This window comes from Notamacropus eugenii, chromosome 3, assembly GCF_028372415.1.
Source record: "Notamacropus eugenii isolate mMacEug1 chromosome 3, mMacEug1.pri_v2, whole genome shotgun sequence".
Lineage (NCBI taxonomy): Eukaryota > Metazoa > Chordata > Mammalia > Diprotodontia > Macropodidae > Notamacropus > Notamacropus eugenii.
The window spans coordinates 258,721,085-258,746,885 of record NC_092874.1 but is presented as its reverse complement, the minus strand read 5'-3'; the positions used below and the strand labels follow the sequence as shown (position 1 = coordinate 258,746,885).

The 25,801-nt window shown below is 36.4% G+C and overlaps 1 protein-coding gene across 7 annotated transcripts in view; it reads right to left on the bottom strand.

Moving 5' to 3' along the window:
* SYT1 (synaptotagmin 1) overlaps positions 1 to 25,801 on the bottom strand; it is a 728,065-nt gene that overhangs the window by 558,713 nt on the left and 143,551 nt on the right. For all 7 annotated transcript variants that reach the window (XM_072655449.1, XM_072655451.1, XM_072655447.1 and 4 more), the window contains one exon: positions 15,171 to 15,282. The gene's annotated coding sequence lies outside the window, so the exon portion shown is untranslated. The remainder of the gene's footprint in view (positions 1 to 15,170; positions 15,283 to 25,801) is intronic.

The window sequence follows — 25,801 nt, the reverse complement described above, 5'->3', positions numbered from 1 at the left end:
GTTATGAAGAGTCAGACACAACTGATCAGAATGTTGTCTGAGAGTTTTAACTGTCTATATATCTGAGTGCCCTAACAGGATAAGTGCCTCCGTGGTCATGAATGTCAGAAGCAGAGCTTGAAAGCTGGTCTCCCTACCTCTAAAGCTGAATGAGGTTCAAAAAAAGGCAAGTAACATAGTAAAGGTCATATAATCTGGGGAAACTACAGGGTAGTGGATAAAAGAATAGCTCTGGAGTCAAGGGAAATGAATTCAAATCCTAACTCTACTATTGACCATCTATGTGACTCTGGGTGAGTTATAAAATGAGAGAATTAGACTGGACCATTTCCTTTTTTTTTAACTTTCTATATTTTATTTTTTAAATAATATTTTATTTTCCCTCAATTACATTAAAAATAATTAACATTCTTTCTCTTTTAAATTCTGACTTCCAAATTCCATCTCTTCCTTCCTCCTCATCTCCTCTTTGAGATGGTAAGCAATCTGATGTAGGTTATGTATGCACAATCATGTAAAATATATTTCCATATTACTTATTTTGCGGAAGAAAACAGAAAGAAATTAGAAAATAAGAAAGTAAAAGAAAGGAAGGGAGAAAGAAAGAAAGAGAGAAAGGGAGGAAAAACGGAAGGAAGGAGAGAAGGATGGAAGGACAGAAAAAGAAAGGAGGAAAGAAATAAAGAAAGAAAGGAAAGAATGAAGGAAATATGGAAGAAAGGATGGAAGGAAGGATGGAAGGAAGGAAGGAAAGTGAAAATTAGTGTATTTTCGTCTATTCAGATGGCATTAGTTCTTTCTCTGAAGGCAGACAGCCTTTGTCATCAGGAGTCCTTTGGGATTCAGACTGGGTTATTTCTAAGGCAATTTATGTCCAGATTATATGGTACAGGTGAGTTATTATGAAAACAAATATTAAAATTTGGAAATGGTCAAGTGCCTTGACACTTGCCCTTCCAGTCCTAAGTCCAAGTCTCCCCTTTCTGCTATGCTACACTAACATTTGATTTTGTGAGTCCCAATTGGTAGAGGGAACACAATAATACTGTACTGGGTCTCTAGGAGAATCTTCTTTGTTGCTAATCCTCCACAAATCAAAGGAGTTTTTATTTTATCCTAGAGACAATAGAAAGCCTCTGAAGTTCCTTACCATATCCAGACAAAAAGAACTAAATGAGATGATACCTTTTTCTTCTCAGACTGTCTTTGGTGAGCCCAGTCCTCATGTTTCAATGTAGCTTTAGGCTCTCCTCATTACCTTTCATCATAGTCTTTCTCAATAACTTTCCCTTCAGATCCTTTCTAGCTTCAAGGTTTTATAAGACTGAGTCATATTCAAATTTTCCCCAAAAGATAGTTGCTTATACTCTTCTAAAGAAAAAATATCCCTAGAGAAGATTACACATTCTCTTTTGTGCAACTTTCCATCATCTGACAATTTACTCCTAATAGGATTGGAAAGTCATAGCTGGAAAGGAATGAGGAAACCATCTACTCTTAACTCCCCTTCTCCCTCTTTCAGATAAGATCATTGAGGACCAAAGAGAAGTAGTTTTGCCAAGGTTATACAGAGAGTAACACTGCTGGAACTTGAAGTCAGGTCCTCTCTCCATTGCCATCTGCAATTTATGCATGGAAAAAGAGATATTTCTCACCACCTTTACACTAACTATTATTAACCTCCGTTTCTGACTTCAGTTGCTTAGTCTGAACAAACTCTAATTCTTTTATCCCTTCCTTGCAGACCAGTTTCCATAAAGTTTTAAATGTGTTTTTTTTTTTATTCTCCCCTGCACTTTAAATGAATGGTATCAATCTTGGGAAACAAAATGGAATATAACACTTTAAAAGTAAATTCTAGCCAATTCTAGGTTGAAAGGAAAATAATTTCGCCAGCTTACTTCATGCTAAAAATCTCTCCCTAATATCATGTTTGCTTTTTAATCCAAAGCTTATGATTGACCATGAAGGCCTCTGTTATATTTTTATGGATGACTAGGTGCCATAAATTGTAATGGGATTAAGCATGAGACAGAGTCAGGAAGACCTGAATTCAAATATCATCTTAGACATTAAACAGCCATGTGACCCTAGGCAAGTCATTTGACCTTTCTCAGTTTCCTTATCTGTTTTGTTTAGTTGTGTTTTAGTCATGTCTGATGTCTGATGTTCATAGTCATGATCACTTATTGGAGTTTTTCTTTGTAAAGATACTAGAGTGGTTTTCCATTTCCTTTTCTAGCTCATTTTACAGATGAGAAGCTGAGGCCAACAGCTTAAGTAATTCGCCTAGGGCTACACTGATAGTAAGCATCTACAGACAGATTTGAACTCAGGACAATGAGTGCTTCCTGATTCCAAGCCCACAGTATAATGGGTATAATAATAGCACCTACCTCACAGGGTTAAGAGGATCAAATACGATAATACATAGAAAGAAATTTGTAAACTTTAATGTTCTATGTGAATTCTGGCTATTATTAAGGTTGTGTCTTTAAAAATACCATTCATTCTCAATATATTAATATCAATTAGTGTTAATTAATATTAACATTAATATATTCATCCTTTGCTCTTCCCAAAAGAATTGGAAGAAAGAAAGAGAATTATTAAAAAAAAACAAAACAAAACACGTGTCACAGGATCTTACAGCACAAGCAGCATTCAGCACCTGTAGGCCACTCTCGATGTGTTTCATCTGGTAACTGTTCCAGCCAATATCGTGATAACCCCATTTAATTTGAGTCTCACTGCTTTTTAGTGTTACCCTCAATGTTAGTACTGCACTTATTGTACATATTAATCTTAGTTTTCTGCTTCCTTTGCTCAGTATCAGCTCATACAAATATCCCCATATTTCTCTAAATTAACTTCTATTTGCCATGTTTTATATAACAATAATATTCTCTTACATCCATCAAAGAGCCTTTTACACAAACCCACTGGCTCATAGACATTGTTCAAGGTGCTCAGTGTACAAAGACAAAAAGGAAAAAAATTCTGCCTTTGAGGTTCTTATGTGGACCTATAAGAGTAGCAGCAGATATCCATGTAAGAACTGCATATACAAGATAAGGAGAAACTCACTGGCACCTGGCAAGATCATAGTGGGTTTCATTTAAGGAGTGGCAGAAAGAAATTAGGGATTCTAAGATGCAGACACGAGAACAGAATACATTTGAGGGATGAGGGACAACCTGCACCTTGGTACATGATACATTTATAAAGCAGTTTGTTTGACCATCCCCAAACAAACAGGAATCTATTTTGTTTTCAGGGTTTGTTTTGTTTTTTCTACCAAAAAGCGGAAGCTTTGAATATGTTTATACACATGGGGAGATCCATATAATTTTCTGTGCTATGGTGTGATTATGTTATCCCATCTTCCTTATGGACTGTTTGCTTTTCCCCATAACTATTTTTCTCTTAATTTCTATTGAATGGTATCTTCCAAACTCTCCCAGAACATAATCACTTCACTATACAAATGCTTTAGTTCTGATGGGGCTATTTGGATATGAGTAAGGTGCCCAGGTGTGCAGGGTTTTTTAAAAATTGTTTTTTGTTTCTTTTTAATTAGGATAGATGTTTTCTCTGTAACCACTGAACAGTTGTGTCTGCTCTGTATAATACACAGCTCTAGGCCCTGGGGATGTTACATATTCTATATATTCATATAAAATCAGTAAGACATGGTTGCCGTCTCAAGATTACATAGTTGCCCTGGACACATTTCAAGCATGTTATACCTAAGGATTAAAAAGCTCCCTTGATAGCTGCAGATGAATTATGGTGTGCATAAATTTCCCTAGAGAGTTACCATGCTGTGGCTGAGTTATGTGGTGACGTGCTTCTACACAAAAGAATTTATAAGGATTAGGTAGTTAGAGAGTTGGGTAGAATCCTGGACTTGGAATCAGGAAGCTCTGAGTTAAAATCCTACCTCAAATACTTAATGTGTGTGTGTGTCCCAAGGGAAGTCACTTAACATCTGTCTGTCTCAGTTTCCTCATGTACAAAATGGAGAGATAGTACCAGATAGCCACTGAGATTATTTCTATCTCCAGTTCTAGAATTCTATGATCCTGGACCTGTTTAAGAGCCCATGAAAACTAGGTACCAAAACAGAATCAATATACAGAGGATATACTATGGAAAGGCTTCCTTTCCTCGGCAGACAACATAATGAAATAGCTCCATCAGGCACCCTCCACTCCAATCAAATTGGACTATTTGTTCTTAGATCTCACTCTTCCTGTTCCATCACCATGTATTTACAACATTCCCCACACCTGGAATACAATTTCTATTAAAATCTTTTCTTGCAAGGCCCAGCTTAAGTACTATAAAGCCTTTCCATGACATCCCCAAATGTCCCTCCTAAATTTTTGATAGCATTTTGCCTAGATACCTGCTTTTTATAATCTGCTTTGTAGCATACATATTTATCTAGCATGTTAATTTCATATTTCCCATCCCCAAATTATCTGAAAAGGGCAGCTAGGTGTTACAGTGGATAGAGTGTTGGGCCTAGAGTCAGGAAAAGGCTCATCTTTCTGAGTTCAAACCTGACTCCAGACACTTACTAGCTGTGTGACCTTGGGAAAGTCATTTAACCCTGTTTTCCTTAGTTTCCTCAAATATAAAATGAACTGGAGAAGGAAATGGCAACCAGTCCAGGATTTTTGCCAAGAAAACCCCAAATGGGGTCACAGAAGAGTCAGACATGACTGAAAATACTGAAAAACAGCAATTAACTGAAGGCTCTTTGAACAGAGACTGTGACCTTTTTCACCTTCATACTCCCAGTGGGTAGCACAATACTTTGTGTGTAATAAGTACTTGATAGATGTTTGATGAGTTGATTATTTAATATAGCAAATAAGTTTCACCAGATCACAGAGCAGGGCTAGAAAGGACCTCCTCTGACATCCAGTCTCGTCTCGTTTTACAGATATGCCTAATCTTATCTTTCATCCAGTTTAATCCCTTCATTCTACAAAAAAAAGATGATGCCCAGAGATGTGAAGTGACTTGCCCAAAGTCAAACAGGTAGGAAGCAGCAGAAATAGGATTTGAACTGTCTTCCCACTCCAAATCTAGTACTCCCCATTGCACCATACTTCTCTCAAAGAAGTCTGGTTGGTTGATTGTCGTCCATATCCTTGAATGTTCACAGAACAAGTTTTGCTTTGAAGATACACAGCCTTCTAACAGACTGGATATGTAATTCAAAACACTAATAGTGGGATCTAAGGAATCTGATCACGAACAAAGAGGAAGGCCCACGAAGAGAGCTATGCTTTAACTTCCAAAGCCACTTTCCAGACGTATGGCAATGTCATAGTGTAGACAGGGGAAGAATTAAATGACGAGGACAGTTTAAGGAGACTCGCCTGTATTGTTCAAACCATTTAGTCAGCTGTCTCCAGGATTCAGCTTGATATCATAAACACTTCAACTCTATGAAATATAAAGGTAGGCAGGCAATAAATTTGGTCTTTAACTCAACTCAGTTGTGAATAAAGTCGTTTTAGTGGAGTAAAGGGGACTTTCCTTTAAGTCTAGCTTACTGGTAGCTAGACACAATGTTCTCATCTTATAAACATTTTCAAGATCAGAAATGCATAATTCCTCAATAAAAATAATCCCTACAATAACAAAAATTCTAAAAACCACATTGTGGATGCAAAATGAATTGCTGAACCATGATTAATTCAAATACCTATCACGAAATTAGAAATGGCATCATTACAAGGAGATTGACATGAATTATGAGATATTTGGAAACTGGAAGCTATCCAGAGTTCAGTGTTCTAGCACCTGAAATGCATTTCTCTCATTCAATCCATCTCTGCATTGTCTCACATCCTCATTTGCCCCTCACAAGTTTTCTGAAAATATTACTACACTCATTTTATGAACTTTTTGTCCTTGACTGCTTTCCATTTTCTGTTTCCTTTATAAGCCACCTTGATCTGTACTATGTTCAAATGACCTTTACTATAGCTCCTGGGTATATGTGGTAAGCTTACTAGGTTGTGTAACTTACCTGGGGTTCAGGGTGGGATGAGATGTGCATACAGTATCTAATGCAAGTGCTTAGACCTCAACATTCAAACACAAGTATCTTCAAAATCATAATTTTTTTTTGAAAAGCAATCTACAATATATAAACAAGCTGTCAAAGTGGTGGCATGCTTGATTTTCCTCACTATAATCGGAAATATTTTATATCCCCATTTTTAAAAAAAAAATATATACAATGGAGACAATTATCAATATCACTACATGTGAAATTGTTTCAATTATTCAAGGTGGATTTGTTCTTCTGCAATTATCATCTACTCTAACCACTCTGGTCTGTTTTCTGAGTAGTAGTTCTTCATTATCTAGGGCAGTGAGGTGGCACAGTGGATAGAGTGCCACGCTTGAAGTCAGGAAGACCCTTCTTGAATTCACATCTGACCTCAAACATGTATTAGCTGTGTGATCCTAAGCAAGTCACTTAATACAGCTTGCCTCAGTTTCCTCATCTATAGAATGGGCTAGAGAAGGAAATACCAAACAATTTCACTATCTGCACCAAGAAAATTCTAAATAGGGCCATAAAGAGTTGGACACAACTGAATAAATGACTGAAAAAAAACCCTTCAATTTTTAACAGTTTTAACGAATTCATTCCTTGAGTTGATTGGGCACTGGATTTGGAACCATGAAGACCTGTGTTGAAATCTTACTTTGGTCACTTACTAGTTTGGTAATCTTGTACTAGGCAAGTAATTTAATCTCTTCAAATCTCAGTTTCCTCATTTGTAAAATGAGGAGGTTGGACTCAATGACTTTGAAGGTCATCTCCAGCTAATGATTCTATATAAGGTGCTATATCAGATGACAGAAAGTAACTCAAAAGAAAGCACAAAATTTATGATCCTATGACCCATTTCTCCTTCACTCTCTATTTTTGATATACACTTTATTTCATGTATGAATACATAAATATACACAACCAGATTTTCTCCTAATGCCTTCAACAATTTGATCACCATCATTTTTCATTTCCATCACTGAGATAAAAAGTCCTGTTGTTCTTATAAGATGAATTCCATAATTCAGTGATTGGTTAACCTAGAGCCATAATAATTTTTATACTTGTGGTGACATGTGGGGGGGCCCTAACATAGAGATTTCTATGTTACCACTGGTGAGAAGAGGGGTAGATGTGGCCACATAGAGGAGGTAACATACTTCAAAATAAAGCCAGGTCACTGGGGATGAAGTAAGGCACAGGAAGAATTCATCTAGGATGGTATCTTAGGAAGGAAGGAAGAAATGAACCTTGCAGTTACTTTATCAGGTCCTCAAAATTTTGTACCCTGGTGTAAAACTCTAGTTGTCCCACCCTAGTCATAGGCCTGGGTAATCCACCTACTGTATGAGGCAGTTACGTGAAAATTGGGCCTAATTCTTTGGGTATTGGAAATTTGTTCTAATACCTGGTTTCATTAGGAGACAATCTTAAATCTAGGAATGAATTAGAAAATCAGGGTTTTGCATTTACTTTTTAATTCTGATCGGTTCCAGGCCAGAAGATTTAACAATCACAAGAGGTAAAACTGTATTGCTGGAGGATACAGAAGGCAGACTGAATAGGCTGACACAGTACAGATGAGTATCTCTCTTTTTCCAGCAGAATATAAGCACTTTGCAGACAGGTATGATGAGTTTGCTTTGATTCTTGTATCTCTGGTGCCTGGTATTTTTCCTTGCCCACAGTACTTGCTTAGTACATGCTTGCTGACTAGAATTGAATAGGTTGCCATCTATATTCATTTATGTATAATACTAAAACCTAAGGGAGATGAGATCCACTGAAGGACAGAAAGTGAAACTTTTCAGGAAGTGAAATTTCTTGAAAAGTAGGGTGACAGGTTGATTGTCACTGACTTACATTTTGGGTCAGAGATCTGTACAATTTATATCTTTTTAGGGTATTAGGTCATTGTTTTCCTACAATCCTCCTAGTATAAATAGGAAAACCAGCCCTTGACATCACTACTCTTATGACATAACCTTATTTCATTTGTTTGTTTCAGAGACAAACTTTTTACTCACTACAGATTTTTATTCACCAACAGCTTGCTACTCTATCCTCAGAAATCTGGCTTTTATCTCTTCACCATCATGACTCAAATCAAAAAGTCTTATTGATTTTTTCCCCTGCCAACATTTCCAAGATGCATCTCTTCCTCTGAACTCCCACAGCCAGAGTTTGTCAAGATTTTAATCAACTCGTTCTCTGGCTACTCCAACTTCGTCTTTGCCTTTTCCTTTCCTCCACCAATCTATCCAAACACAGAGGAAAAAATACCCAACAATTTATCAAGTGTCATTTTGATCAAATTATTCTCTTTCCCAGAAGCCCACAATGGCTCCCAATTGCCCCTTAAATCAAATTAAAACCAATAATTTCCAGGGCCTTCCACTAACCAAAATTTTTTCATTTCCCAATAAAAACTAACTTGAACTCTCTACTTGAACCAGGCAAATTTATTTACACTTATATGAATAGCCTAATTCTACCTACAACTCTTAATATATACAATTCCTCTTGTGTTCAATTTCCTATCTTCCTTTCTGTCTTCTGACTATATTTTCCATTCATGAGAAATACTGCTTTTAAAAATATCTAATCCTTTATCCATAAATGCATAACTATTACAGGTGTTTCTCTTGTCTAAGAAAACTTGATATAGATATTATTCCACATTTAAAACATATGACTTATGATCAGAACAGCCATTGCCAGTCATCTTGACTTTTGACCTATCACTGGATTTCAACGACTCTGGAAGAGAGAGAGAGGCTGAAAACTTCGCGCTACTTTGCCTCACTTAAATCTAACTCACATACAAATCAAGACATCATTTTATGAAGTCATTAGTGCTCTTTGAAAATGAAGGACAAATAACAGACACCAGCAGTAAGCAGGAAACAAGATTCTCAAAACTCTTCCCCACCACTTCCTTTCTTCTGAGTATAAAGCTTTTATGTGTATATGTATGTGTATGTAAATGCATACATATATATGTATGTAACTGTATATATCTGTGTGCATATATGCACACACATACATGTATATACACAATTCAGATACATAAGCATATATGTATATATTTTTATGTATGTATATGTGTATATATATATCACCCCAACTTTTTCCTTTGCCCAACAGCTCAGTCAATTTCCACTTGAAACACTACATGAATGTATTTTACTTTGCCCACAATATTCTATCTCATTCTTTTTCTTCATTTTCTCTTTTTTAATTGTGAACTTTTATCTAATTATCTCAGGAAGAGTTTCACTCTACTTCCCATTGAAACCAGTCCATGGATAGGAAAAATAATATAAATCGTAGTTGAATGAGAGATATAATACATAATGCTTATCAAAGAAGAGTCATACATTGTATAATGAATAATATTAATAATGGTAATCATTAGACATGATATTTTTAAAGTGCCATCAGCCTTTAAAGAATCATGTTTGTCACATTTATAGCATATTCAAGGTTCACCAAACATTTCTCCCTATGATAGTCTTATCAGGTAGGTCGTACAAATACGATTGCCATCATTTTACTAATAAAAAAAAGAAGGTTCAGAAAAACCTAGATATAATAAATATAATATAATACCCAGAGTCAGATGTCTAAGAAATGTTGGGGTAGGAATTGAACCCGAATTTCTTTGTCCGGTACTCCTTTCGCTTCACAGAAACCCCTTTTCAATTTTCTGCCACATGCACTCCTGCACTTATTCATCTAAATACCCTTGCTTATGTTTAAGCAACATCATTTCAAATAAATTTTAAAAATATTTTTCTTAAATTTTAAAAAAAGATCAATGTTGCAGCCATGACTTCCCTCCTATTCTTTATTGAATATATGCAGTGTTTTAGCTACTTTACAAATTAAAACTTCACTAATTCTCCAGTTTGATGTTTTATAATGATAACATAGAAAAAAGAAAAGGGCCAGTGGTATTGTTTGTCCCAGGGTATGCAGATAAATGTAGGAACACCCAGTCCATGTTCTCCGCATATTAATATGTGTTAGTACCAGCCTTGGGTTCTCAGAGCTTGTCCCAATGGAGCACAAGTTCTGATTAGTCCTTCCAAACCAGGAAACATTTCATTTACTGGGTTTTATGCTTGTTATTGGACAACTAGCTTATTTAAGTTAAAGGCAGTTCATTGATAGAGATTTAGTTGACAGGTAATAGATAGTTTTAGCCTTGGCAATTCATTAAGACAGTCTATTAAGGCATGGAGGAAGTGCTATTAGGAGTTAAAGGGAGAACCTACATTGATGAAATTGCAGATTCTCCAGGTAAGAAATATATTAAGTAGAATTTTGAAGGTGCAGTTCATAGACCTAACAACCACTCTTTAAAAAAAATACATTTTTAATGAAGAAATATCTATTTTCTCTTCTTCCTAACTCTCCCCTTTTTGATGTTGTTGTCAAGTCATTTTTCAGTCATGTCCATCTCTGGGATCCTATTTGGGGTATTCTTGGCAGAGATACTAGGGTGGTCTTCTATTTCCTTCTCCAGTTCATTTTACATATGAGGAACTGAGGCCAACAGAGTTAAGTGACTCGCTCAGGGTCACATAGCTAATAAGTATCTGAGGCCAGTTTTGAACTCATGACAATGTCTTCTGGACTGCATGCCCACCACTCCATTCACTGTGCCATCCAGCTGCCTCAAATCTCCCCTACCCATTAAAAAAATAACTCATAACAGACATAGTCAAGCAAAAGAAATTCTTATATTGGCCTAGATTTTTCCCCTGAAAAATGTTGTTGTGTTTGTCCTTCATTGCCGAAGAAGACCATGCCATCAGAGAAATGATGACATGATTTGCACTTGACTTTGTTTTGAGTGAGGGAGGGCTGTGCAGGTCACCAGCCCCACTTCTCCTCCAGAGCCATCTGAATCCAGTGACCTGATATTCCTCAGAGAAGCAGGGGAGAACCTATATAAACCTATATATAAAAAAGATGGCTCTGGAGGAGAAGTGAGGCCTAAAAAATGTATTCTGAATTCCAAACACCTAAACTTTTGTTGTTAAGTGCAACAAAAAGTCAAATTTAAAAATCAGATAATTGAGGGATAATTATTCATACTACAAAAAGATTATTTCCTTTATAAAAAGGATGCACCACAGGGTTCCCTTAAATAAAAAGGCTGCCTAATGAGTTTGAAACAGATTTTGACTTATATTAATCTTTTATGAAAATTTGGATTACTTACAATGAGGTAAAACTGCTTCACTAAAAAAAATCCCAACCCTGTGACAGTTTTCACTTTCTTAACTGCTGTTGGACTTGTCAGCATCTGCCATGTAGGAAGCAAGATTTAATTTTATGGGTCACCCACCTTTCTCCTTACCTTCCTTAGAAGAACAAAAGCTGCTGTTTGCTCTTTCCCAAGGCCTGAGGTAGTAACATTCTGTCTTTGCATGGCTCAAAAGACATTCCTTTATCCCATATGTCTCTTGAAAATGCATATTTAATTTAAAATCGGCCCTATCAAAAGCTGACAGATAACATCTATTCTGTTTGGACTAAAACCATTCAAGGTTAACTAACTCTCTAGGCTTATAAACTGTAGAAATTTTCTCCCCCATATGTGTATACACACACACACACACACACACACACACACACACACACACACACTTACATAGACCATATGCTTATATATACACATATACATTCATATACACATATGTAGGAAAGCCTGGGAGAACTTTTCAGTTCCAGTTAGGTCACCAATCTAGCTTTGGGAAATAACAAAGAAGAAACGGCAATTTTAGCATTCATGATCATTGACTTAGAGAGGAATTAATTGCATCTAAGAGATAATCTTGTTTGATCCAATCATTTTTACACATGATGAGGTAAAATATTCAGTCACCCTAGGAGTAAATGGCAGAGGAAGTATTTGGTCTGCAGGTTCTAGATCCAGAGTTCTTTCCCTAACACCAGGCTCTCCACATTAGAGGTTCTTCAAAACCACAAATCTAAGAGGATATACTAGATATAGTCATAGGATCTTCATGCTACAGCTGAATACTTCAGGGGTCATCTAGTTCAAACCTCTCATGCTACAGATGAGCAAGCAGTAAGAACTATAGTCTCTTGAAGGATATATAAAATTGGAAATTCAAATACTATAATAACCACCAAATTGCATAAATAGCAAACTTGAACCAGGTTTTTGTATTTTTTTCAACAATGTATCTTACTATCCCTTTTGAACTGAGTATTACATGGTACAGGAAAAACGACAATGACTCCAGAGTTTTAGGATCTGGGTTCAAATTCTACTCCTTATGCTCCCTGAGAGACCTAGGGAAAAGTGATCTAACCATTGTAAGCCCCAATTTCTTCATCTATAAAATAAGGGGGTTAGCCTAGACACCTTTCCACTCTAGATCTATGATTTCTTCTTCTTATTATTCAGTTGTATCCAACTCTTCATAACCTCATTTGGGATTTTCTGGGCAAAGATCCTGAAATGATTTGCCATTTCCTTCTTCAGCTCATTTTACAGATGAGGAAACTGAGACAGTTATAGAGTTCAGTGACTTGCCCAGGGTCACACAGCCAGTAAATGTTTGAGGCAAGATTTGAACTTAGGTCTTCCTGATTCCAGACTCAATGCTCTATCCACTGTCCACCCAGATACCCCAGATCCATGATATATATATATATATATATATATATATATATATATATATATATATATATATATATATATATATATATATATATATATATATACATACACATATATATGTATATATATGTATATATATATATATATACATACACATATATATGTATATATATGTATATATATATGTATATATATGTGTGTGTGTGTGTGTATAGAAAACCCTAAAACCAAGAGTGTGCTTGTAAATGCCTCATCAAAAAAGCACAAAAGACATATTTTAAGTTTATTCTGCATTATTAACATTTGCTCTATTATATAAGTCTTTAAAGTTAGCAAAACAAAGCTTACCCTGACTTGTAGCGTTTATCGATTTCTGATGCTTAAATGCTCACATGGAAAATTTAACTATCCTCTCTCATGAATCACAATGAGCTGGCTCCATCTAGCACAACCCTAATAAAACTACCTCTTTGGCATCAAAACACATAAATAGTCTCATTAAGAGGGGAATGAAGGAGGTTATCCAGAATGATTGGTTCAATTTCCTAGGGAATATGGTTGTTTGTGAAAAATATATTTTGTCTTTGACTGTTCTCTGCCCAATTATTTGTGATCACATTTATGTCATTCCTTTATAAATATCTTCCTGTCACCTGATTCCTGATCTAACTTTCTGAAGCTGATCCAAATAGAAAGAAAGCAGCTGGAAGAAATTCTTCCCATTTGGCATTCAAACAGAAGGGAGTAGAACAGAAATACTGCAAAGGTTGAATGACAGAAAGCATGACTCCTTTCAATAATGTCAGGCCCTATGGTAAAGCTCTTTATTACCAAATGATTGAAAACTCCAACAATTCTACATAATTACTATGGAAATTTTTTAAAATTAAACCTCAGTTGATTTTGGCTGGCATAATGGTTGAGTCCTTTAAACACACACACACACACACACACACACACACACACACACACTTAGGTATTAGAGGCAAAAAAAATATCAAACATAAAGATTGATAGAGTTGGAGTCACTTGATATGGATTTGATTCCCAACAGTGACACTTACTAGCCACATAAACTTTGGGAATTTCAAATCCTGGCTCTGATCTTTGCTTCTTGTGGAAAATTTGTTTTATTTTATCAACCTAAAAGCAGGATTATGAGAAGGGTTCAGAGGCTTCATCAGACTCTGCCATGGGAAATGACCAATGCCATTCAAAAGATCTTAAGAGTCCCTGGACAAGATAGTGACTGAGGTGTCTTCCAGCTCCTATCTATAAGATCATAGATTGACTTAAAAGGAAATTCCCTTACTTTACAAATCAGCAAACTAAAGCTTGGAGAGGGGGATTTATTTGCCTAAGGTTTTGTTGTTGTAGAATTGTTTCACTCATATAAACTCTTTGTGACTCTATTTTGAGTTTTCTTGGCAATGGTAGAGAAGTGGTTTGCCATTTCCTTCTCTAGCTCATTTTATAGATGAGGAAACTGAGGCAACCAGGGTTAAGTGACTTGTCCAGGGTCACACAGCTAGTAAATGTTTGAGGTCAGATTTAAACTCAGAAGAGTCTTCCAGTTCCAACGTTCTATCCCCTGCACCACCTAGCTGCCCATGTGTAAATAATTAGTACCTATCAATTCATAGTTCATGTTTTATGAGAACAAACTTTTAGCCCCTAGGTTGCCGAAGTCGTGACAGTATATGTTAAAGGCAGAATTTATACCCAAGCCTTTCTCACTCTGAGGTCACCACTCCATTCAACAAGTGATGCTCCCTCTTCTATGTGTGTAGAAAGAAAATCAGATGGAAAGAAAGGGATCAACAGAGAGAAATGATAGATATGCATGCATAACTCTAATGTTGATTTATGCACATGTGATAGCATAATTATCTGTTTTGATACACAGCTAAGATAAAATCAAGCCTCAGCCAAAAAAACCTCCAACAAAATAAAATAATACTAATAACTACTCCTGTTAAGAGTGATCTGTAGAGGGGAGCACTCAAGCACAAAGGCAGATGCCACAGCATATTTTTTTTATGATGCAAGACTGCCCCAGATCATCTATAGATAATGAAGCAAAACAACTTGGCATCTGATAAAGTACGAAATAATAGTAAGAAAAAGCAAACATTTCCTACACAATGAGAAAATTGACCAGCAAAATGAATCACCTCCTCAAAACCATTAAAGGAATGACTTCCATGATGTGCTCGAAGTAATCTGACAAATCCCTGAATATCAAAGATATATTCTTATGAGGAGAATAAATAGACCATCTCTATTTTTTTCTTGCACAAAAGCATCCTGTTTTGTTTTGCATTTCACAGACACAGAATGTGGAGGAAACACTGAAAAGTGAACACAACCACCGCCAACCTCCAGTGGTGACAAACAGTTCTAATGCATTTCAAATACCTTTTGTGGGCAGCACCAGGGTAATTTCACAAGATCGTCAACTGAACGGTCTTCCACTATGGATCTAGGCTGTCTGTCAGTCAAGCTCTTCTTTTTTCTTTTTTCTTTGTCCCTTGAGAGAGAGAGCGACAGAAAGAAATAGAGAATCCATGAAAATGCTGCCTTGCACCTCTCCACTTGCTTTCACTATTGACTCCTTGTTACATACACACGACTGTTGTTTAGAAAGTCCATTCATTATTTATGGGCTGTTCAGTTCCTGGTTGTGTTAGGTGTTCCAGACTAAGAGCTAATAGGTATGAATCATATTCACATAAACACATAATCCAGAAGAATACATGTTTCAAAAAATAACCTTTTCATATTCTTCTGACATGTTCCTATGCAATGGCACAGGTCTAAAGAGGAGAAAAGCTAGTCCTTGTCATAGACTGCAACCCCAGGGGAATTAAAAACAGCAGGGAATTATCTCCAAGCAATGCACACTTTGTTTTGTTAACAAGCCTCCATATTAGGATACCTTGGTGTCAGGCAGCTTTCCTCTCTCTTTTTGTAATTGCTGAGAAGTCCATTGAATGCACTGTTATTTACAAATCTTTTCTTATTTTTATCAATAGCAAATACCTAATCATTTGCTTAGGCAGGAAACTAATTCAGAGGTAAAGACATTTAAGAGTCCAACATTTTCTTTGGACTCATTTTTCCCTTAATTTTCATTAAATGCAAGAAATAAAAAAAATCTTTTATTTTTAATTATTTATAGAAATGAACAGATGAGGATAGTAAGGCAATTTATCACTAAGCAAATATTTTAAAACCCAATGAAAAAATTATATTGTCAAGTACTTGGATTCAAAAAGTCTGCTAAATGTTGCAAAATTAATGATCAAAACAAAATATACAGAGTCCTATGGCTCTCATACAAGTTTCATATCTAATCATACCTTCTGCATTGCCTTTACCTGTCCATAGAGAATATAGCAGTAGATTTATTTAAAAGTGGATATTCCTTATAGCCATTATAATAACCATCAAAGTAATAAGCACCAAGCCTTATAATATAACTCATTTGGCAGATGGAGTAGTGCATGCCTGAGGTCCTTAATGTTGGGAAGGCTGAGGCTGGTAGAGTTAACAACTCTATGCTGCAGAAGGGCTGAAACCAAGCCTTTATTAAGTTTCTACTATGTGCCAAGTATTGTACTAAGCACTTAAAAGCATTATTTCATTTGATCTTCACAACATCTCCGGAAGGTAGGGGTTATTATTACCCTCAATTGACAATAAGGGCACTTACTTAGACAGAGAGGTTAAGTTACTTAACCTCAAGGTCATACAGTTACTAAGGGCCTGAGATGGGATTAGAAATCAGGTCTTTCTGACTTCAGACCCAGTGTTCCATCCATTGCAAGACAAAGGAGGAAAGACAGGTAGGGAAGAAAGGAAGGGAAGGAGAGACAGCCTATTGTCTTGGATAATAAATCATCACACCTCCCCCACCTTTAGGTTTTTAGGATCTACCATCCTTTGAGAACTCAGAGTCACTTTTATATGGTAATGAGATATGACAATAAAATCATGGGATATCATATAGCAGAAAGTGTATGGAAGCAGAGATCTTAATAGACATCTGACAACTTTTTGGAACTTCAGCTTCTTCATCTATTAAATGGGCAGATGATAACTGAAGTGTGCTCCAACTCTTAATTTCATGAATATTCTACACTAAAAAATAGCATTTTAAAAGTCACTGTCAGTTGGAAGGTACAACTAACTCCTGTGTATAGCTTGAAGTAATTACATATGTCATTTGGCTTAAAGGGTTGTTGTTTTCGTTAGGAGGGTTTTTTTGTTTTTTTGTTTTGACTCAGGTCTGTGATGCTGGTAAGCAACATACAGTGAAGAAAAACCCCTTCTACCAAGACTATTCAGCAGCTCCCCTGCAGTGTATTCATCTGGGAAGGCTGTTTGGCGCAAAGATATTGGAAGAAAACAGAGATTATAATGGTTATGGTCTAGGTAGCTGATTTTATAAATGATCACATAGCAGGCTAAACACCAGCTAATTACTGTAAGAAGAAAGGCTAATTAATGTCCATTTTCAAAGTGAGGAATTAGAGAAAAGGATTACTGGAGTGCATGTTCATCAAGGTGCCTAGTGGGAATGTAAGTGAATAATAATGACTGGACTTTATATAGATGTGGATGAGTATGCAAAGCACTTAAAAAAAAGTGAAAGAAAGCAAGGGATTGGATGGGCTTGGGATAAAGTAGGAGGGCTGTGAATTTATTTGTCTACTTTTTAAGTAAATTAACATTTTTGGAACTATTTTCAGGATTTTTTTGTTTGCTTCATTTTCAGTACTTTTAATATATTTCTAACTGTTGACTATTTCTGTGACTTAGGGCAAGTGACAAACTCTCTGTGCCTCAGTTTCCTCATCTGTAAGTTGAAGGATTTCAACAAATGTCTGAGGCCATGTCTAACTCTTAGTCAATAATAAAATATGATGAAAATATAATATGGTAGAAAGTGACCACAGGAATCATTTAGTCAAACTCCTTCAGTAGTACACATGGAAACTCAAGAGTGGCTAAGCAGTTTCTCCAAGGTCACACAGGCCTTCAGATTCTTATTATCAGTGGGGATTACTAAGTAAGTTTCCAAATCTAGAAATAAATTACTAAACATAGCATGAACTGAGCACTTAATTTATATCTAGATATCATTTCTTATAATTTTTGCTTTGAATAAATGTTCAATTTCATATTATTCATTTTTCAAGAATATGTTAATATTCACTTATGAAGGTAGCAAATACATATCATATATTTAAATGATGACAACTTACTTATAAAACAAATCTCTGTGAGAAGGTATTTCCCAGTATTATCCTTATTTAGAAAAAAAAGAGCCAGACTCAGAATAGTTAAATGATTTTTGTTTAAAGACAGCCTCATTAATAAAAGGCGGAACTGGGGCTTATACTCATGTCTTCTGGTTTCTAAAATCAGAGATGTGCTGGAGCCAGCTCCAACCAGCTCTTCAAGGCCAATTTTTAAATTGTCAATCTGAGCATTTATACCTCAGGAATGATACAGCTCAGGGCTTGACCTATTGTGCTGTTGATTCCTTAGACTTAAGTTATAATGAGTCCTGCATACTTTTTTTTTTTGGTGGGAGATGGGGTGAGGGGAGTAGGTTAAATATTTGCTAACACATTATTTTCTATTCTATGTTGTCTTGCCTTCCACTATGGAACACTATCTCTAATCTTGATGAGTGTTACAATAATAGTTTTTAAAAGATATTTTCTAATAAAAAGGTGGACCTATGGAGTTTCTGCTTTCCATAATCAGTGGGAAATTTGGATCTTTACGTACAAAGCCCCACAAGTGGTCATAGATCAGAAAACAACATGGCTTAGTAGATATGGCATTTGGCCATCCCAGGAGGTCTTAGGTCAAATTCTTTTTCAGAAAATTTAACCATTATGTGACCATAGGAAAGTGACTTAACCCTTAGGTTCTTCGGTTTCCTCATCTATAAAATAATGACGCTGTTATCAGAGACCCCTAAACTGACTTCCAACTTTACTCTGCCATCCTACACTCCTTACAGAATCTTATTTTAACATTAGTTGAGTTCAAGAATCAGTGAAAGAAAATTTTCCAATGTGTATTCATTCTAAGTGGTGCTAAGAAAAGAGTGATGGGTATCCCTGCTTGTCACACAGGAGAAATTTGACTTCTTGATAGGGCCTTGATTTACCCACTGGATTTAGAAGATCCATGTTTAAGTCCTATCTCTGAAAATTGCTTTCTTTGTGATCAGGAGCAAGGCATACAATCTTGCTGAGTGAGCTTTAATTTATGCATTCATTATATAGTGATAATAATTTTACTCTTTCCCTTGAAGTACTATTGTGAGGAAAGGACTTCTTAACCCTTCATTAGGGATAGAAGGTGAACCTGTGATTTCATTATCACAGAGAACTGCAAGGGAGGGAAATTCTCTCTGCCAATCTACTCTGGAACCTTCTCTGTAAATTGTTATCTTTAGAGAGTTACCTAGGGCACTGAGGATAACTTACTTGCCAGTATTCCACAGCCAATATGGCAGAGATGAGATTGTAACTAGGTCTATCTGGTTTCTTGGTAGATGAAACTGTCTCTTTAGTTGAAAGCACTTTATAAATGTGAAATGTTGATAGAAAAATGGAAGGGAGTAGTCGAAGAGGTGGAGGAGGAAGAGGAGAATATTTAACAATGAATGGAACTGCATATGGTGGCATAGATCTCAAGTCACTTCTACTGGGGATTCTGGGACTGGTAAATTACTAGAGTTCAGGATCTCTGAATTCTAGTATGGCTCAAGCCAATTGGTTGTCCTCATTAAGTGTGGCCCCCACCAGTGCAGGGGTCACCAGAATTCCCAAGGTGCAAAACCTGATCAGGTCATAAAAACTGTAGGTCAACTCTTCCATGCCAATCAGTATTAGTATTAAAGCCCCACTGTGTTTCTACCTTGGGCAGGATGCAGAGACCCAGTCTCAAAATAACAACAAAAATAGTGAAAAATGATCATAATTTTATCATGATAATATAAATATAAAATAATAATAATGACATAAATTACCATATAATCATTATAATATTATACAATAATGAATGGAATTAACAATGAAAAAGTACTGGTAGGGTGAATAAAGACTTCAAATGCTTATATTCATAGCCTAATTAAAACTTCGAAGATGGAGGGAAACTCAGACACCATTTAGCCCAATGCTTTCATTGTACAGATGGGGAAACAGAGGCTAGAGATTTTTAAATGACTTCTCCAAAATCAAACAGCTAGTAAGAGGCAGGATCAATCAGTATTAGGGGCCAGCCCTTGACATTTCACATTTAAATTATGAAAATGGCCTCTTAACCAAGCTTCATGTGATTAATCGCCCTAAAATATTCATTTTCCAAAATCTCTAATGTTCTTTACAGCTATACTTAAATTCCTCTAGTTACAATTTAAAGCCCTGACCCAATTCAAGCATCATCATCTATACTCATGTAGAAACATGGGGTATTTTCTGACCTACCCTGTCCCCCCATCCATTGCTAATGCCCTCTCTAACTACCTTGTAGTTAACCACATCATTTGTATTTATTCTCTTTAGATTTATTCTTTCTCTGTTACCCACCTGTTATATATGTTTACTTCTATACCTTTTATCTCCCCCACTAGGATGTAATATCTTTGATAATAGACTGTATTATTTCATTATTTGTATTTACATCACCAGCACCTAGAACAGTATACGGAGCACAGCAGGTATGCAGATAAATGCTTGTTGATTGAATGATGGCTTATCTATCCATTCAGGCTTCCCAATCCTCCCCTCAAGACAAATCCCTGGCCAATCAAAGCTCTAGGCTTCCTAATCTCTTCATCCATTTTATTCATTCTTCCTTCTTGATTTCTTATGTTGTGTCCCCTGCTATAATTCCCTGTCATTTTCCTGTCTAGTACGATTATTATTATTCAAAAAAGCCCTGCCTAGATCCCACCTCCATGTAGCCATCCTTGTTTGTGTCAGCTTACAAACCTTTCTAAGGTCCCAAGGCATGTGTAGCATACACTACTGAGATTCTGAGAACCTTAGAATTGGAAGGTATCTTGGAGTTCACCTAAACCAAGGGTGGGGATCCTAGAAGTCCCTTGGGTGCAGCCTTTTGACTGAGTCTAAAATTTACAGAATGAATCCTTTTATTAAGGGAAGCTGTTCTGTGAAGTTTGGATCCAGTCAAAGGGCCACAGTTGAGGACCTAGATGACCACATGTAGGCTTGGGAGCGCAGATTCCCCACCCTTGACCTAGACCAACCACCCTCCTATTCAGGAATCTCTTGCAGGACTTTCCTGACAGAAGCATTACTCTTGGAAGAAAGAGGTTGGTAAGCAAATAGACATCAGGGGATAGTTGGGCATATGGGCAACAGTTGTGATATGGGCAACAGGAAGAAAATAAAGATGACCAAAAAATAGCTTTGTCCTATAACGTTACCAGAGACTATGGATGCTTCCAAATTCAATTGATTCATTGTGGATCAAAGCAAATTACAGAAGCTCCATAAATAAAATGCTAGGAACTAACCTCTATAAATTAATAATTATACAAAATAACAATAATTACATATTCAAAAAGCTAATTTCCTTCCATTTTAATACTTACATCACAACTAAACTGTATGTACTATTTAGATGCATATTGAATATTTTCTAAGTGCTGCAGCTGGCAAAAACAGGTCCTTTAAGCATTCATTTAAAATTCATTAAAGTGCTACCTCCTAAATTAAACCTTTACTCATTCCCCCCAGTAGTTGCACTCTCCATTCCTACAGCAAAATTACATTTTATTTATTCTGCACGTTTTATATTTTTTTCATCTGTGTTATCTCCGTCAGGAAAATATAAGCTTCTTGAGGTCAAACAGTCATATAATTATTGACTCTACTTCTCCAATACCTAACGTACAGTAGGCATTTAATAAATGGTTGTTAAAGTGAACTAATTTGGATTGAATAGCTTAATTATAACTTCACTGAAATTTGATTTTAAAATTCTGTTAATAAAATATTTTACTGTATTGCTTTAATAGCTGAAATTAAAAGACAAATTTTGCATGTATGTTTGGCAAGGCACAAAAGGAAGAAGACATTCATACAAATGCATAACAAAAAGATATTGAAGGGAAGAAAATTGTACTCCTGAGTGTTTGTATCATATGTCTGTTCAGACAGCAAGCCTAGGCTGACTATCCCCTAAGCAGGAACTGTAAACAAATTGGTATGTGTCTTAGCTTGTCAATATGTTTTTATTTGGATTTCTCTGACACAATAGACGTGACAGAAATGTTTGATGTACACCTTCTGAAAAGCTCACAGTATTCTGGAGGAGGAAACTATTCTCTTTGGATTGCCAGATAGAAGACAAGAGGCCAGTGACACAAGTAGATACTTCTTATAGCAGTGATGGGATGTTGTTTGTTACCTAGTCATTTTTTAAATCATTTCTGACCCTCTGTGACTCCATATGGGGTTTTCTTGTCAGATACTAATCTGCCACTTCCTTCTCCAACTCATTTTTACAGATGAGGAAACTGAGGCAAACAGGGTTAAATGACTTACCCAGGGTCACACAGATAATAAGTGTTTGAGGCTGGATTTGAACTTAGGAAGATGTCTTCCTCACTTCAGGCATTGTCCCACCTAGCTGCCCTGTGATGGTATGGTGCTGGCTAAATAATTTCTACCCTAAAATACTGTAGAGACCTATGTTCCTTTCACTCCAGTATAATGTTGTACATGTCCTGGTCAACTGATAAACATCATTAGTATGAAAGTTTCTGTATGCCTGCTTGTGAAAGGAAAAAGACTTTTGGTAAAATGTCTCTACTAGTCATTCTTAGTTTCTCCGCCTGCTGAATGAAGGGGTCAGGTTAGATAATCTTTTACTGGTCTAAACTATAGATTTAATTCTTAGATATAACTACTAGTAGTTAAAATTAGGAAGACTTTAATTCAAACCCTGCCTGTAGTACTAACTGTGTGACCACCTCAAGTCACCTAAGGTCTGAGGATCTTAGCTTCCACACCTGTAAAAGTGGAGATAATAACAGCCTCTAGCTCAAAAGACTTTTGTGAAAACCAAATGAGGTAACTTAGGTAGTTGGTTAGTTGCTGTCCTTTGCTCTTGAAGAAGACCAAAATGACATCATTATGTTAGAGTCAAGTTTCAACATGTCTGGCTGTGGCTGATCAGACTAATACAAGCTTGGAATGTTCTACCACATGTCAGGCACAAATAGTCCGTGGGAACATTTTGGGTGGATACTCTAAATTTGTGCATCCTGTGATTCCTTTGAGTTGTTTCAATTCTGCTTTACTCATGGAGCATAGCACCTTCTCTGATGTGGGCACACCATGCTGAGTAGTGCATGCTGATGTACTCATGTCGCACAAGCAATTCCAATGTTCTTGAGAGAGACCTTGCAAGTGTCCTCATATCACTTCTTCTGACCACCATGTAAATGCTTGCCCTGTGTGAGTTCTCCACAAGACAGTCTTTTTGCCAAATGTGTGTTTTGCATTCAAACAACGCGGCCAGCCCATTGGGATTGCACTCTCTGAAGCATAGTTTGAATGCACGGCAGCTTAGTTGCAGTAAGGACCTCAGTGTCTGGGACCTTATCCTGCCAAGTGATCTTCAGAATTTTCCTAAGACAGGTCAAATGGAAGCGATTCAGTTTCCTGGCAGGGTGCCTGTAGACTGTCCAAAGTTTCACAATCTTCCAACAATAAGGTCACCCAATGGCTCTGTATAGACCTTCATTTTGGTATTCAGTCCAACACCTCTCTTCTCCCATACTATCCTTCAGAGCCTTCCAAATACTGAGCTACTTCTGGCAATGCACGCATCAACCTCATCATCAAAGTGTATGCCCCTGGAAAACATACTACGAAGGTAAATGGACTTATTCATAGCATTCAAAACTTCTCCATTTGCTGTAACCAATGGTTCTACATATGGATGGTGAGGTGGTGGTTGATGGAGCACCTGTGTTTTTTGGTGGTGTTAGGCTAAAATTAGCACAAGCAGCAGAGAATTGATCCATACTTTCTTGCATCTCAGGTTCAGAAGTTTCATTGAGTGCACAATCATGAGCAAATAGAAAATTATGCACCAACACTCCCCTCCACTTTGGTCTTGATGATGTTTTCAGTAATGTTATCAAGTGCTTTTGAAGATGAACAATGCATCAAGGTCAGCTCCCACACGGATGGTAAATTCTTCTTAACTTACTGCAGATGCCAAAGTAGTTTTATAAATTGTTGTTTTAAAAGAATATTCTGGTTCATTTCATTCATTCTACCAATAAAGAAGCTGACACCCATGGAAATAGAGAGTCTAACCAACGTCATATAAGTAGCACAACCAGGGTATTGACCAATGAAAATATTAACATTGACATCATTCATGTTGTCCAAAGGTATGCCAACTCCTGGATCACTGGGTAATAAAGTCACATCTAACCACCAGTTAGGTTAACAATTACATAGAGTCTAAAATTAATGTGAATTTTAGCACCCCTGTCACCTTTCCTACCAGCTTGTCATTCTTAATTGAAGCAGAAAGGGGTCACAAATATAAGTTCCACTTTTGGTTGTTATTCTCAAGGTTGCAAAGACCAAGGAATTCAGCTTCTTGGTATTAAATCTCTCCATGTTTAGCTGGACAGTTCCAAAATTAGACATAGTCTGTTGTAACCACCATACTCAAGTCTTTCAATGTGGTAGAAGCTGCCAGTTAGAGATCTGCTAGCATGAAGCTTGACTCTCATCTTAAGTGTCTCTTTCTGATATTAAAGGTCATAAGAAGAGTTTCAATTTTTTTAATATTCAGAGCAGACTATATTTAAAAGTATGCCTTTGTATTATACATATTAGGATAGAAGTCACCAGATATCCCATTTTTCACGTAGTTGGTTTTTGGGTATTAGTTCCATAGCCTATGAAATCCTTTCAGATAAGGAATCATGACCTTTTCCCACTTGGCTTATCTATTAACTACAGATGAACAAAGCTATTTTAGGTCACTCACTGATTCTTTCCTATAAATACTTAATGGAGATCGTCTCCAGTCATCTGATCTATCTTGCCACTGGATCCAGATGATTTCAGAGGACAAAGTGAGGCTGGTGACTTTGCACAGCCCTCACTTAAATCCGATTTACTTTGCAAGCCGTGGCATCATCTTCTTAATGTCATGGTCCCCTTTGAGAATGAAGGAAAAGCAACTACAATAAATTCACAGCAATCATTTTTAAACTCAGCTACGTGAATATTAAATTACATAAAGAAAGCTAAATCGGACTTGGACAAATAGGAAGTTTTTCCAACTGAAAGCTTAAGAGAAGAACAAATTATTGAGAGGGGTTGTGCCTTTTCCTTCACTAAAGAACTGTAGAAATAGAAAACACACATGACACTGTTTGGTACATTTAAATAATGGTTGCTCCTGACACCTAATGGATTGGCCCTATAGTTCCTTCTAGCCATATATTTTATTAGGGGAAACACTAGATTTAAACAGAATTTTTTTTGAAGATTTTTATAGACTAGGTCTAGGAGAATACATATTTGCTCTGCATTTGCAAAAGATGACAGTATTGACGAAGAGCCAGTTACGCATGTAGTTCAAGCCAGTTTTCCAATGAAGGTAATTGATTTCTTTGACTAAAATTCTACTCTGATGGATGTCCAATTGTGGCATGATAATGACCCCAAATTCTCTGTTGGTTAAGGCAACAGAGCACAAACTCTAGCAGGTTCTATCAAGACATGAAGACTTTGAATATGCATTGAATGATGGACTATATGTTTATAATCATCTGTCTAAATTCATCTTTTTCTCTCTCTTTTTTCCAAGTTTTTTTTCAATTAACAAGGATTTATTTTCTCTCCCTCTCACCTCACACTGAGTGAGGAGGAAGGAAATAATAAACAAAACCCTTATGACAAATGTGCATAGTCAAGCGAAAATGAATTCATGTCCTGGCCATAGGTAAACAATAT